This window comes from Chiloscyllium punctatum, chromosome 50 (genome assembly GCF_047496795.1).
Source record: "Chiloscyllium punctatum isolate Juve2018m chromosome 50, sChiPun1.3, whole genome shotgun sequence".
NCBI classification, from domain to species: Eukaryota; Metazoa; Chordata; class Chondrichthyes; order Orectolobiformes; family Hemiscylliidae; genus Chiloscyllium; species Chiloscyllium punctatum.
In genome coordinates this window covers 37,292,888-37,308,353 of record NC_092788.1, presented here as the reverse complement: position 1 = coordinate 37,308,353, position 15,466 = coordinate 37,292,888, and the positions used below count along the sequence as shown (strand labels likewise).

At 45.8% G+C, this 15,466-nt stretch overlaps 2 non-coding genes across 2 annotated transcripts; both read right to left on the bottom strand.

Moving 5' to 3' along the window:
- Nucleotides 1-7,361: 7,361 nt before the first annotated feature.
- trnav-aac (transfer RNA valine (anticodon AAC)) lies at nucleotides 7,362-7,434 on the bottom strand. Its single transcript has one exon. It is a non-coding gene; the product is annotated as a tRNA-Val (tRNA).
- A 5,443-nt stretch (nucleotides 7,435-12,877) lies between these two features.
- On the bottom strand, nucleotides 12,878-12,950 carry trnav-aac (transfer RNA valine (anticodon AAC)). The gene has a single exon. It is a non-coding gene; the product is annotated as a tRNA-Val (tRNA).
- Nucleotides 12,951-15,466: the final 2,516 nt, after the last annotated feature.

Here is a 15,466-nt window from a genome sequence, read left to right as displayed (position 1 = left end):
AAAGTAATCTCACAACTAACAACAGGGCAATTCCAAACTACTCTTTCAAACATACTGCAGCGTTAGTGCACCACCACTTTCCAGACAATGCTGAAAAGAGAGATAGAAAGAACATCATAAGAACGGGCCATAAAAAGTGAATTTCACCATTCACAGTCTCGATTAGATTACCTTTTCCTTCTGATGACTCCAGGACGGAAATGAAGGAAATGGGAGAAATTCAATAACATATGACACCGAAATTCATTGGAACGATTTTCCCATTGGACAGAAAACCAAATAACGACGAGTCGAGTCACCGCAGGACTTTGTTTCACAACGGCGATGAAATAATAGTCTCCATTCGGTTCCAGTAAAAGCACAAATCGCTTTGGAACAGCAGAGCTGTTTGCGATTTTCCGCGCGGGAGGCGAACGCGATCATGACAGCAGAGACACTTGGACACTTCGGTCAAATAACCATGAGCTGCTAGACATTACTACAATTTCGATTCTTGCTTTGCTAAATGATTTCACACATTGCTCGAAACAGGACGACTTTCACGTTTACACGGAACACGAAACACACCTGACTACAGGGAAAATGCACAAAGCTGAGCAGGCCGTGTTCCACATCAAACCGTGCAGCATTTATTCAGTCACTGTATCTGTTTTGCAGAAGAAGGGTCCCAAAGAATGTTCTCCACCCTAAAACCGGAGGTCGCATTACAATCCGAGAACGACACATCACATTGTGAGCATGCTCTGACCTCGGGGCCGGTTCGAGATGCCACTTTCCGTGCCTTTTACTTTAACCGTGCAATTTGCTGCAGAGATGTTTACTCCTGGACATGAGCCACGTGGATACCAACTGAGTCGGAAACCTGTGCGGGAATCGACGAGAAGCGATTCAATAAATTTTGCTAACTTCCATGGTGCTTATTGGAAATGCAGTTTCTGTTCAAGTCAATCGAAAAGGCAGTTTCTGAACATAGTAACAGAAGTCAAAAGGTAATTACCTCACCCCACCCCCACTCCGGAAGAGGTGCTAACTGCCCTTGAGTGCTTTTTGATCTCGATGTGAAGAGCTCACACGCCTCTGAGTCACCTTCAAGTCTCTGTTTGCGGAGTGAATCACAAAGAAGGACTTTTACCAGAGCTGCAACCGCCTCACTTCCCCACTCGCTCTCCCCTTTTACATTTTCCTGCTCGTCAGTGATTTAAAGAAAACCAAATGGATGCGATGTCATTCTGTAGCCTCTCTGTCGATTCCTCCGTTTCAGTTCCAACATGGCTTAGATCTCGGGGCGCACCTTAATATTAGCGGCGCTATGAAAGCACAAGTTCAAAGGTTCCTCTGAGAGTGTAAATTATTTCATTGCTGTTGCTGATTGAATGAGCCACTAACGTGCGAACTGCCCCAAAATATGATTCAGGAATCTGGTACCAACTCTCGCGCGTTGAATAACGACAGACAGCTTCCAAATGAGGCCTTTCAGAGACGACTTTGGGGTACATTTGACAGACAGACAAGTTCAGGAATCCGTGGTGCGCTGTGACACCAGCGCAGCAGCTTCTTCCCTGCCTTTGAAACGGGCCGCCTGCGCAAGGAATGCAAATGCGGTACTGCTTTTCGTGGAAGGATTAGAACGCGGCAAGGACACTCTCAAACAGAATGGCATATGCATCAGAACCAGGTTGCAGAAAAACTTTATAATGCTTTACACAGTAATTAAATGGAGTTGCCTTACATTTCACTACGAGAGCAGATTCTTTCAAGCAAATTCGAAGGCAGGTTTGCAGATGGGAAAGCAAGCAAGAAAGCTCCGTTCTTGTCCATGTAAAAGACTGCAGTTGACGAGCAAAGCAGTTTCTGCACAGTATCGAACTAGGGACCTTTCGCGTGTTAGGCGAACGCGATGACCACTACACTACAGAAACCAGCCGCGGCCGCCGTGAGATTGATGACAATAATAGACAATGATTTCGTCAATGTTTGGACCGAAGGGCGAGGTGGAATAAGCTGGGACGACTTTCCCTGCAGCGTAACGGCTGCGATATGATCTTATGGAAGGGTTGTAAACTGAGTATTTCTGTGTTTTACCCAAATTGGGGTGAGTTGAAAACTCGAGAGCATAGGTTTAAGGTGAGTGGGCTGAAATTGACAAACGACCTGAGGCACATTTCCCACACAGAAGGTTGTGCGTGTATGGAAAGAGCTCCCAGAGGAAGTGGAGAAGGCTATTACACTCAGAAAATTGCAAAGGTAATCGGATGAGTTTCTGGACAGGATGGGTTTAGAGGGATTGGGGCCAAATGCTGGGGAACGGGACTTGTTTAATTTTGGTTATGTGGTGAGCATGGATGAGATACACCTAAATATCTGTTTCCACGCCGTGTACCCCCATAACGTCTTGTTGCTAACACTGGCTGTAAAGGATTACTTTTTAGCGGAGTTTTCCATCGCAGTCTGTGGCACAATCGTTTAGTCTGTTCGACTGCTCACGGGAAAGGTAGTATTGTGAAACACTGCAGATACGAACAACTTCCTTAATTTTGCCCCGACTGACCATACTCCGTGAAATTTTCCCAGACCTCAATTGAGGAGTTTTGCTGCTCGAAGTTACCTCAGAAACCCCGTTAACTCGTAATGTGCTGAGCGAATCGCAAAACAGAAAGCATTTTTCACGGAACACAAACAAAACTGGCATGCCGAATGCATTTTCAGACAGAGAGATGCATGAATGCTAAATGTGTCACAGTCCGAGGGCATGAGTCATAAAGTAATCTCACAACTAACAACAGGGCAATTCCAAACTACTCTTTCAAACATACTGCAGCGTTAGTGCACCACCACTTTCCAGACAATGCTGAAAAGAGAGATAGAAAGAACATCATAAGAACGGGCCATAAAAAGTGAATTTCACCATTCACAGTCTCGATTAGATTACCTTTTCCTTCTGATGACTCCAGGACGGAAATGAAGGAAATGGGAGAAATTCAATAACATATGACACCGAAATTCATTGGAACGATTTTCCCATTGGACAGAAAACCAAATAACGACGAGTCGAGTCACCGCAGGACTTTGTTTCACAACAGCGATGAAATAATAGTCTCCATTCGGTTCCAGTAAAAGCACAAATCGCTTTGGAACAGCAGAGCTGTTTGCGATTTTCCGCGCGGGAGGCGAACGCGATCATGACAGCAGAGACACTTGGACACTTCGGTCAAATAACCATGAGCTGCTAGACATTACTACAATTTCGATTCTTGCTTTGCTAAATGATTTCACACATTGCTCGAAACAGGACGACTTTCACGTTTACACGGAACACGAAACACACCTGACTACAGGGAAAATGCACAAAGCTGAGCAGGCCGTGTTCCACATCAAACCGTGCAGCATTTATTCAGTCACTGTGTCTGTTTTGCAGAAGAAGGGTCCCAAAGAATGTTCTCCACCCTAAAACCGGAGGTCGCATTACAATCCGAGAACGACAGATCACATTGTGAGCATGCTCTGACCTCGGGGCCGGTTCGAGATGCCACTTTCCGTGCCTTTTACTTTAACCGTGCAATTTGCTGCAGAGATGTTCACTCCTGGACATGAGCCACGTGGATACCAACTGAGTCGGAAACCTGTGCGGGAATCGACGAGAAGCGATTCAATAAATTTTGCTAACTTCCATGGTGCTTATTGGAAATGCAGTTTCTGTTCAAGTCAATCGAAAAGGCAGTTTCTGAACATAGTAACAGAAGTCAAAAGGTAATTACCTCACCCCACCCCCACTCCGGAAGAGGTGCTAACTGCCCTTGAGTGCTTTTTGATCTCGATGTGAAGAGCTCACACGCCTCTGAGTCACCTTCAAGTCTCTGTTTGCGGAGTGAATCACAAAGAAGGAATTTTACCAGAGCTGCAACCGCCTCACTTCCCCACTCGCTCTCCCCTTTTACATTTTCCTGCTCGTCAGTGATTTAAAGAAAACCAAATGGATGCGATGTCATTCTGTAGCCTCTCTGTCGATTCCTCCGTTTCAGTTCCAACATGGCTTAGATCTCGGGGCGCACCTTAATATTAGCGGCGCTATGAAAGCACAAGTTCAAAGGTTCCTCTGAGAGTGTAAATTATTTCATTGCTGTTGCTGATTGAATGAGCCACTAACGTGCGAACTGCCCCAAAATATGATTCAGGAATCTGGTACCAACTCTCGCGCGTTGAATAACGACAGACAGCTTCCAAATGAGGCCTTTCAGAGACGACTTTGGGGTACATTTGACAGACAGACAAGTTCAGGAATCCGTGGTGCGCTGTGACACCAGCGCAGCAGCTTCTTCCCTGCCTTTGAAACGGGCCGCCTGCGCAAGGAATGCAAATGCGGTACTGCTTTTCGTGGAAGGATTAGAACGCGGCAAGGACACTCTCAAACAGAATGGCATATGCATCAGAACCAGGTTGCAGAAAAACTTTATAATGCTTTACACAGTAAATAAATGGAGTTGCCTTACATTTCACTACGAGAGCAGATTCTTTCAAGCAAATTCGAAGGCAGGTTTGCAGATGGGAAAGCAAGCAAGAAAGCTCCGTTCTTGTCCATGTAAAAGGCTGCAGTTGACGAGCAAAGCAGTTTCTGCACAGTATCGAACTAGGGACCTTTCGCGTGTTAGGCGAACGCGATGACCACTACACTACAGAAACCAGCCGCGGCCGCCGTGAGATTGATGACAATAATAGACAATGATTTCGTCATTGTTTGGACCGTAGGGCGAGGTGGAATAAGCTGGGACGACTTTCCCTGCAGCGTAACGGCTGCGATATGATCTTATGGAAGGGTTGTAAACTGAGTATTTCTGTGTTTTACCCAAATTGGGGTGAGTTGAAAACTCGAGAGCATAGGTTTAAGGTGAGTGGGCTGAAATTGACAAACGACCTGAGGCACATTTCCCACACAGAAGGTTGTGCGTGTATGGAAAGAGCTCCCAGAGGAAGTGGAGAAGGCTATTACACTCAGAAAATTGCAAAGGTAATCGGATGAGTTTCTGGACAGGATGGGTTTAGAGGGATTGGGGCCAAATGCTGGGGAACGGGACTTGTTTAATTTTGGTTATGTGGTGAGCATGGATGAGATACACCTAAATATCTGTTTCCACGCCGTGTACCCCCATAACGTCTTGTTGCTAACACTGGCTGTAAAGGATTACTTTTTAGCGGAGTTTTCCATCGCAGTCTGTGGCACAATCGTTTAGTCTGTTCGACTGCTCACGGGAAAGGTAGTATTGTGAAACACTGCAGATACGAACAACTTCCTTAATTTTGCCCCGACTGACCATACTCCGTGAAATTTTCCCAGACCTCAATTGAGGAGTTTTGCTGCTCGAAGTTACCTCAGAAACCCTGTTAACTCGTAATGTGCTGAGCGAATCGCAAAACAGAAAGCATTTTTCACGGAACACAAACAAAACTGGCATGCCGAATGCATTTTCAGACAGAGAGATGCATGAATGCTAAATGTGTCACAGTCCGAGGGCATGAGTCATAAAGTAATCTCACAACTAACAACAGGGCAATTCCAAACTACTCTTTCAAACATACTGCAGCGTTAGTGCACCACCACTTTCCAGACAATGCTGAAAAGAGAGATAGAAAGAACATCATAAGAACGGGCCATAAAAAGTGAATTTCACCATTCACAGTCTCGATTAGATTACCTTTTCCTTCTGATGACTCCAGGACGGAAATGAAGGAAATGGGAGAAATTCAATAACATATGACACCGAAATTCATTGGAACGATTTTCCCATTGGACAGAAAACCAAATAACGACGAGTCGAGTCACCGCAGGACTTTGTTTCACAACAGCGATGAAATAATAGTCTCCATTCGGTTCCAGTAAAAGCACAAATCGCATTGGAACAGCAGAGCTGTTTGCGATTTTCCGCGCGGGAGGCGAACGCGATCATGACAGCAGAGACACTTGGACACTTCGGTCAAATAACCATGAGCTGCTAGACATTACTACAATTTCGATTCTTGCTTTGTAAATGATTTCACACATTGCTCGAAACAGGACGACTTTCACGTTTACACGGAACACGAAACACACCTGACTACAGGGAAAATGCACAAAGCTGAGCAGGCCGTGTTCCACATCAAACCGTGCAGCATTTATTCAGTCACTGTGTCTGTTTTGCAGAAGAAGGGTCCCAAAGAATGTTCTCCACCCTAAAACCGGAGGTCGCATTACAATCCGAGAACGACAGATCACATTGTGAGCATGCTCTGACCTCGGGGCCGGTTCGAGATGCCACTTTCCGTGCCTTTTACTTTAACCGTGCAATTTGCTGCAGAGATGTTCACTCCTGGACATGAGCCACGTGGATACCAACTGAGTCGGAAACCTGTGCGGGAATCGACGAGAAGCGATTCAATAAATTTTGCTAACTTCCATGGTGCTTATTGGAAATGCAGTTTCTGTTCAAGTCAATCGAAAAGGCAGTTTCTGAACATCGTAACAGAAGTCAAAAGGTAATTACCTCACCCCACCCCCACTCCGGAAGAGGTGCTAACTGCCCTTGAGTGCTTTTTGATCTCGATGTGAAGAGCTCACACGCCTCTGAGTCACCTTCAAGTCTCTGTTTGCGGAGTGAATCACAAAGAAGGACTTTTACCAGAGCTGCAACCGCCTCACTTCCCCACTCGCTCTCCCCTTTTACATTTTCCTGCTCGTCAGTGATTTAAAGAAAACCAAGTGGATGCGATGTCATTCTGTAGCCTCTCTGTCGATTCCTCCGTTTCAGTTCCAACATGGCTTAGATCTCGGGGCGCACCTTAATATTAGCGGCGCTATGAACGCACAAGTTCAAAGGTTCCTCTGAGAGTGTAAATTATTTCATTGCTGTTGCTGATTGAATGAGCCACTAACGTGCGAACTGCCCCAAAATATGATTCAGGAATCTGGTACCAACTCTCGCGCGTTGAATAACGACAGACAGCTTCCAAATGAGGCCTTTCAGAGACGACTTTGGGGTACATTTGACAGACAGACAAGTTCAGGAATCCGTGGTGCGCTGTGACACCAGCGCAGCAGCTTCTTCCCTGCCTTTGAACCGGGCCGCCTGCGCAAGGAATGCAAATGCGGTACTGCTTTTCGTGGAAGGATCAGAACGCGGCAAGGACACTCTCAAACAGAATGGCATATGCATCAGAACCAGGTTGGAGAAAAACTTTATAATGCTTTACACAGTAATTAAATGGAGTTGCCTTACATTTCACTACGAGAGCAGATTCTTTCAAGCAAATTCGAAGGCAGGTTTGCAGATGGGAAAGCAAGCAAGAAAGCTCCGTTCTTGTCCATGTAAAAGGCTGCAGTTGACGAACAAAGCAGTTTCTGCCCAGTTTCGAACTAGGGACCTTTCGCGTGTTAGGCGAACGTGATGACCACTACACTACAGAAACCAGCCGCGGCCGCCGTGAGATTGATGACAATATATAGACAATGATTTTGTCAATGTTTGGACCGAAGGGCGAGGTGGAATAAGCTGGGACGACTTTCCCTGCAGCGTAACGGCTGCGATATGATCTTATGGAAGGGTTGGAAACTGAGTATTTCTGTGTTTTACCCAAATTGGGGTGAGTTGAAAACTCGAGAGCATAGGTTTAAGGTGAGTGGGCTGAAATTGACAAACGACCTGAGGCACATTTCCCACACAGAAGGTTGTGCGTGTATGGAATGAGCTCCCAGAGGAAGTGGAGAAGGCTATTACACTCAGAAAATTGCAAAGGTAATCGGATGAGTTTCTGGACAGGATGGGTTTAGAGGGTTTGGGGCCAAATGCTGGGGAACGGGACTTGTTTAATTTTGGTTATGTGGTGAGCATGGATGAGATACACCTAAATATCTGTTTCCACGCCGTGTACCCCCATAACGTCTTGTTGCTAACACTGGCTGTAAAGGATTACTTTTTAGCGGAGTTTTCCATCGCAGTCTGTGGCACAATCGTTTAGTCTGTTCGACTGCTCACGGGAAAGGTAGTATTGTGAAACACTGCAGATACGAACAACTTCCTTAATTTTGCCCCGACTGACCATACTCCGTGAAATTTTCCCAGACCTCAATTGAGGAGTTTTGCTGCTCGAAGTTACCTCAGAAACCCTGTTAACTCGTAATGTGCTGAGCGAATCGCAAAACAGAAAGCATTTTTCACGGAACACAAACAAAACTGGCATGCCGAATGCATTTTCAGACAGAGAGATGCATGAATGCTAAATGTGTCACAGTCCGAGGGCATGAGTCATAAAGCAATCTCACAAATAAAAACAGGGCAATTCCAAACTACTCTTTCAAACATACTGCAGCGTTAGTGCACCACCACTTTCCAGACAATGCTGAAAAGAGAGATAGAAAGAACATCATAAGAACGGGCCATAAAAAGTGAATTTCACCAATCAAAGTCTCGATTAGATTACCTTTTCCTTCTGATGATTCCAGGACGGAAATGAAGGAAATGGGAGAAATTCAATAACATATGACACCGAAATTCATTGGAACGATTTTCCCATTGGACAGAAAACCAAATAACGACGAGTCGAGTCACCGCAGGACTTTGTTTCACAACAGCGATGAAATAATAGTCTCCATTCGGTTCCAGTAAAAGCACAAATCGCATTGGAACAGCAGAGCTGTTTGCGATTTTCCGCGCGGGAGGCGAACGCGATCATGACAGCAGAGACACTTGGACACTTCGGTCAAATAACCATGAGCTGCTAGACATTACTACAATTTCGATTCTTGCTTTGTAAATGATTTCACACATTGCTCGAAACAGGACGACTTTCACGTTTACACGGAACACGAAACACACCTGACTACAGGGAAAATGCACAAAGCTGAGCAGGCCGTGTTCCACATCAAACCGTGCAGCATTTATTCAGTCACTGTGTCTGTTTTGCAGAAGAAGGGTCCCAAAGAATGTTCTCCACCCTAAAACCGGAGGTCGCATTACAATCCGAGAACGACACATCACATTGTGAGCATGCTCTGACCTCGGGGCCGGTTCGAGATGCCACTTTCCGTGCCTTTTACTTTAACCGTGCAATTTGCTGCAGAGATGTTCACTCCTGGACATGAGCCACGTGGATACCAACTGAGTCGGAAACCTGTGCGGGAATCGACGAGAAGCGATTCAATAAATTTTGCTAACTTCCATGGTGCTTATTGGAAATGCAGTTTCTGTTCAAGTCAATCGAAAAGGCAGGTTCTGAACATCGTAACAGAAGTCAAAAGGTAATTACCTCACCCCACCCCCACTCCGGAAGAGGTGCTAACTGCCCTTGAGTGCTTTTTGATCTCGATGTGAAGAGCTCACACGCCTCTGAGTCACCTTCAAGTCTCTGTTTGCGGAGTGAATCACAAAGAAGGACTTTTACCAGAGCTGCAACCGCCTCACTTCCCCACTCGCTCTCCCCTTTTACATTTTCCTGCTCGTCAGTGATTTAAAGAAAACCAAATGGATGCGATGTCATTCTGTAGCCTCTCTGTCGATTCCTCCGTTTCAGTTCCAACATGGCTTAGATCTCGGGGCGCACCTTAATATTAGCGGCGCTATGAAAGCACAAGTTCAAAGGTTCCTCTGAGAGTGTAAATTATTTCATTGCTGTTGCTGATTGAATGAGCCACTAACGTGCGAACTGCCCCAAAATATGATTCAGGAATCTGGTACCAACTCTCGCGCGTTGAATAACGACAGACAGCTTCCAAATGAGGCCTTTCAGAGACGACTTTGGGGTACATTTGACAGACAGACAAGTTCAGGAATCCGTGGTGCGCTGTGACACCAGCGCAGCAGCTTCTTCCCTGCCTTTGAACCGGGCCGCCTGCGCAAGGAATGCAAATGCGGTACTGCTTTTCGTGGAAGGATCAGAACGCGGCAAGGACACTCTCAAACAGAATGGCATATGCATCAGAACCAGGTTGCAGAAAAACTTTATAATGCTTTACACAGTAATTAAATGGAGTTGCCTTACATTTCACTACGAGAGCAGATTCTTTCAAGCAAATTCGAAGGTAGGTTTGCAGATGGGAAAGCAAGCAAGAAAGCTCCGTTCTTGTCCATGTAAAAGGCTGCAGTTGACGAACAAAGCAGTTTCTGCCCAGTTTCGAACTAGGGACCTTTCGCGTGTTCGGCGAACGTGATGACCACTACACTACAGAAACCAGCCGCGGCCGCCGTGAGATTGATGACAATATATAGACAATGATTTCGTCAATGTTTGGACCGAAGGGCGAGGTGGAATAAGCTGGGACGACTTTCCCTGCAGCGGAACGGCTGCGATACGATCTTATGGAAGGGTTGTAAACTGAGTATTTCTGTGTTTTACCCAAATTGGGGTGAGTTGAAAACTCGAGAGCATAGGTTTAAGGTGAGTGGGCTGAAATTGACAAACGACCTGAGGCACATTTCCCACACAGAAGGTTGTGCGTGTATGGAATGAGCTCCCAGAGGAAGTGGAGAAGGCTATTACACTCAGAAAATTGCAAAGGTAATCGGATGAGTTTCTGGACAGGATGGGTTTAGAGGGATTGGGGCCAAATGCTGGGGAACGGGACTTGTTTAATTTTGGTTATGTGGTGAGCATGGATGAGATACACCTAAATATCTGTTTCCACGCCGTGTACCCCCATAACGTCTTGTTGCTAACACTGGCTGTAAAGGATTACTTTTTAGCGGAGTTTTCCATCGCAGTCTGTGGCACAATCGTTTAGTCTGTTCGACTGCTCACGGGAAAGGTAGTATTGTGAAACACTGCAGATACGAACAACTTCCTTAATTTTGCCCCGACTGACCATACTCCGTGAAATTTTCCCAGACCTCAATTGAGGAGTTTTGCTGCTCGAACTTACCTCAGAAACCCTGTTAACTCGTAATGTGCTGAGCGAATCGCAAAACAGAAAGCATTTTTCACGGAACACAAACAAAACTGGCATGCCGAATGCATTTTCAGACAGAGAGATGCATGAATGCTAAATGTGTCACAGTCCGAGGGCATGAGTCATAAAGTAATCTCACAAATAAAAACAGGGCAATTCCAAACTACTCTTTCAAACATACTGCAGCGTTAGTGCACCACCACTTTCCAGACAATGCTGAAAAGAGAGATAGAAAGAACATCATAAGAACGGGCCATAAAAAGTGAATTTCACCATTCACAGTCTCGATTAGATTACCTTTTCCTTCTGATGACTCCAGGACGGAAATGAAGGAAATGGGAGAAATTCAATAACATATGACACCGAAATTCATTGGAACGATTTTCCCATTGGACAGAAAACCAAATAACGACGAGTCGAGTCACCGCAGGACTTTGTTTCACAACAGCGATGAAATAATAGTCTCCATTCGGTTCCAGTAAAAGCACAAATCGCATTGGAACAGCAGAGCTGTTTGCGATTTTCCGCGCGGGAGGCGAACGCGATCATGACAGCAGAGACACTTGGACACTTCGGTCAAATAACCATGAGCTGCTAGACATTACTACAATTTCGATTCTTGCTTTGTAAATGATTTCACACATTGCTCGAAACAGGACGACTTTCACGTTTACACGGAACACGAAACACACCTGACTACAGGGAAAATGCACAAAGCTGAGCAGGCCGTGTTCCACATCAAACCGTGCAGCATTTATTCAGTCACTGTGTCTGTTTTGCAGAAGAAGGGTCCCAAAGAATGTTCTCCACCCTAAAACCGGAGGTCGCATTACAATCCGAGAACGACACATCACATTGTGAGCATGCTCTGACCTCGGGGCCGGTTCGAGATGCCACTTTCCGTGCCTTTTACTTTAACCGTGCAATTTGCTGCAGAGATGTTCACTCCTGGACATGAGCCACGTGGATACCAACTGAGTCGGAAACCTGTGCGGGAATCGACGAGAAGCGATTCAATAAATTTTGCTAACTTCCATGGTGCTTATTGGAAATGCAGTTTCTGTTCAAGTCAATCGAAAAGGCAGTTTCTGAACATCGTAACAGAAGTCAAAAGGTAATTACCTCACCCCACCCCCACTCCGGAAGAGGTGCTAACTGCCCTTGAGTGCTTTTTGATCTCGATGTGAAGAGCTCACACGCCTCTGAGTCACCTTCAAGTCTCTGTTTGCGGAGTGAATCACAAAGAAGGACTTTTACCAGAGCTGCAACCGCCTCACTTCCCCACTCGCTCTCCCCTTTTACATTTTCCTGCTCGTCAGTGATTTAAAGAAAACCAAATGGATGCGATGTCATTCTGTAGCCTCTCTGTCGATTCCTCCGTTTCAGTTCCAACATGGCTTAGATCTCGGGGCGCACCTTAATATTAGCGGCGCTATGAACGCACAAGTTCAAAGGTTCCTCTGAGAGTGTAAATTATTTCATTGCTGTTGCTGATTGAATGAGCCACTAACGTGCGAACTGCCCCAAAATATGATTCAGGAATCTGGTACCAACTCTCGCGCGTTGAATAACGACAGACAGCTTCCAAATGAGGCCTTTCAGAGACGACTTTGGGGTACATTTGACAGACAGACAAGTTCAGGAATCCGTGGTGCGCTGTGACACCAGCGCAGCAGCTTCTTCCCTGCCTTTGAACCGGGCCGCCTGCGCAAGGAATGCAAATGCGGTACTGCTTTTCGTGGAAGGATCAGAACGCGGCAAGGACACTCTCAAACAGAATGGCATATGCATCAGAACCAGGTTGGAGAAAAACTTTATAATGCTTTACACAGTAATTAAATGGAGTTGCCTTACATTTCACTACGAGAGCAGATTCTTTCAAGCAAATTCGAAGGCAGGTTTGCAGATGGGAAAGCAAGCAAGAAAGCTCCGTTCTTGTCCATGTAAAAGGCTGCAGTTGACGAACAAAGCAGTTTCTGCCCAGTTTCGAACTAGGGACCTTTCGCGTGTTAGGCGAACGTGATGACCACTACACTACAGAAACCAGCCGCGGCGGCCGTGATATTGATGACGATATATAGACAATGATTTCGTCAATGTTTGGACCGGAGGGCGAGGTGGAATAAGCTGGGACGATTTTCCCTGCAGCGGAACGGCTGCGATACGATCTTATGGAAGGGTTGTAAACTGAGTATTTCTGTGTTTTACCCAAATTGGGGTGAGTTGAAAACTCGAGAGCATAGGTTTAAGGTGAGTGGGCTGAAATTGACAAACGACCTGAGGCACATTTCCCACACAGAAGGATGTGCGTGTATGGAATGAGCTCCCAGAGGAAGTGGAGAAGGCTATTACACTCAGAAAATTGCAAAGGTAATCGGATGAGTTTCTGGACAGGATGGGTTTAGAGGGATTGGGGCCAAATGCTGGGGAACGGGACTTGTTTAATTTTGGTTATGTGGTGAGCATGGATGTGATACACCTAAATATCTGTTTCCACGCCGTGTACCCCCATAACGTCTTGTTGCTAACACTGGCTGTAAAGGATTACTTTTTAGCGGAGTTTTCCATCGCAGTCTGTGGCACAATCGTTTAGTCTGTTCGACTGCTCACGGGAAAGGTAGTATTGTGAAACACTGCAGATACGAACAACTTCCTTAATTTTGCCCCGACTGACCATACTCCGTGAAATTTTCCCAGACCTCAATTGAGGAGTTTTGCTGCTCGAACTTACCTCAGAAACCCTGTTAACTCGTAATGTGCTGAGCGAAGCGCAAAACAGAAAGCATTTTTCACGGAACACAAACAAAACTGGCATGCCGAATGCATTTTCAGACAGAGAGATGCATGAATGCTAAATGTGTCACAGTCCGAGGGCATGAGTCATAAAGTAATCTCACAACTAAAAACAGGGCAATTCCAAACTACTCTTTCAAACATACTGCAGCGTTAGTGCACCACCACTTTCCAGACAATGCTGAAAAGAGAGATAGAAAGAACATCATAAGAACGGGCCATAAAAAGTGAATTTCACCATTCACAGTCTCGATTAGATTACCTTTTCCTTCTGATGACTCCAGGACGGAAATGAAGGAAATGGGAGAAATTCAATAACATATGACACCGAAATTCATTGGAACGATTTTCCCATTGGACAGAAAACCAAATAACGACGAGTCGAGTCACCGCAGGACTTTGTTTCACAACAGCGATGAAATAATAGTCTCCATTCGGTTCCAGTAAAAGCACAAATCGCTTTGGAACAGCAGAGCTGTTTGCGATTTTCCGCGCGGGAGGCGAACGCGATCATGACAGCAGAGACACTTGGACACTTCGGTCAAATAACCATGAGCTGCTAGACATTACTACAATTTCGATTCTTGCTTTGTAAATGATTTCACACATTGCTCGAAACAGGACGACTTTCCCGTTTACACGGAACACGAAACACACCTGACTACAGGGAAAATGCACAAAGCTGAGCAGGCCGTGTTCCACATCAAACCGTGCAGCATTTATTCAGTCACTGTGTCTGTTTTGCAGAAGAAGGGTCCCAAAGAATGTTCTCCACCCTAAAACCGGAGGTCGCATTACAATCCGAGAACGACAGATCACATTGTGAGCATGCTCTGACCTCGGGGCCGGTTCGAGATGCCACTTTCCGTGCCTTTTACTTTAACCGTGCAATTTGCTGCAGAGATGTTCACTCCTGGACATGAGCCACGTGGATACCAACTGAGTCGGAAACCTGTGCGGGAATCGACGAGAAGCGATTCAATAAATTTTGCTAACTTCCATGGTGCTTATTGGAAATGCAGTTTCTGTTCAAGTCAATCGAAAAGGCAGTTTCTGAACATAGTAACAGAAGTCAAAAGGTAATTACCTCACCCCACCCCCACTCCGGAAGAGGTGCTAACTGCCCTTGAGTGCTTTTTGATCTCGATGTGAAGAGCTCACACGCCTCTGAGTCACCTTCAAGTCTCTGTTTGCGGAGTGAATCACAAAGAAGGACTTTTACCAGAGCTGCAACCGCCTCACTTCCCCACTCGCTCTCCCCTTTTACATTTTCCTGCTCGTCAGTGATTTAAAGAAAACCAAATGGATGCGATGTCATTCTGTAGCCTCTCTGTCGATTCCTCCGTTTCAGTTCCAACATGGCTTAGATCTCGGGGCGCACCTTAATATTAGCGGCGCTATGAAAGCACAAGTTCAAAGGTTCCTCTGAGAGTGTAAATTATTTCATTGCTGTTGCTGATTGAATGAGCCACTAACGTGCGAACTGCCCCAAAATATGATTCAGGAATCTGGTACCAACTCTCGCGCGTTGAATAACGACAGACAGCTTCCAAATGAGGCCTTTCAGAGACGACTTTGGGGTACATTTGACAGACAGACAAGTTCAGGAATCCGTGGTGCGCTGTGACACCAGCGCAGCAGCTTCTTCCCTGCTTTTGAACCGGGCCGCCTGCGCAAGGAATGCAAATGCGGTACTGCTTTTCGTGGAAGGATCAGAACGCGGCAAGGACACTCTCAAACAGAATGGCATATGCATCAGAACCAGGT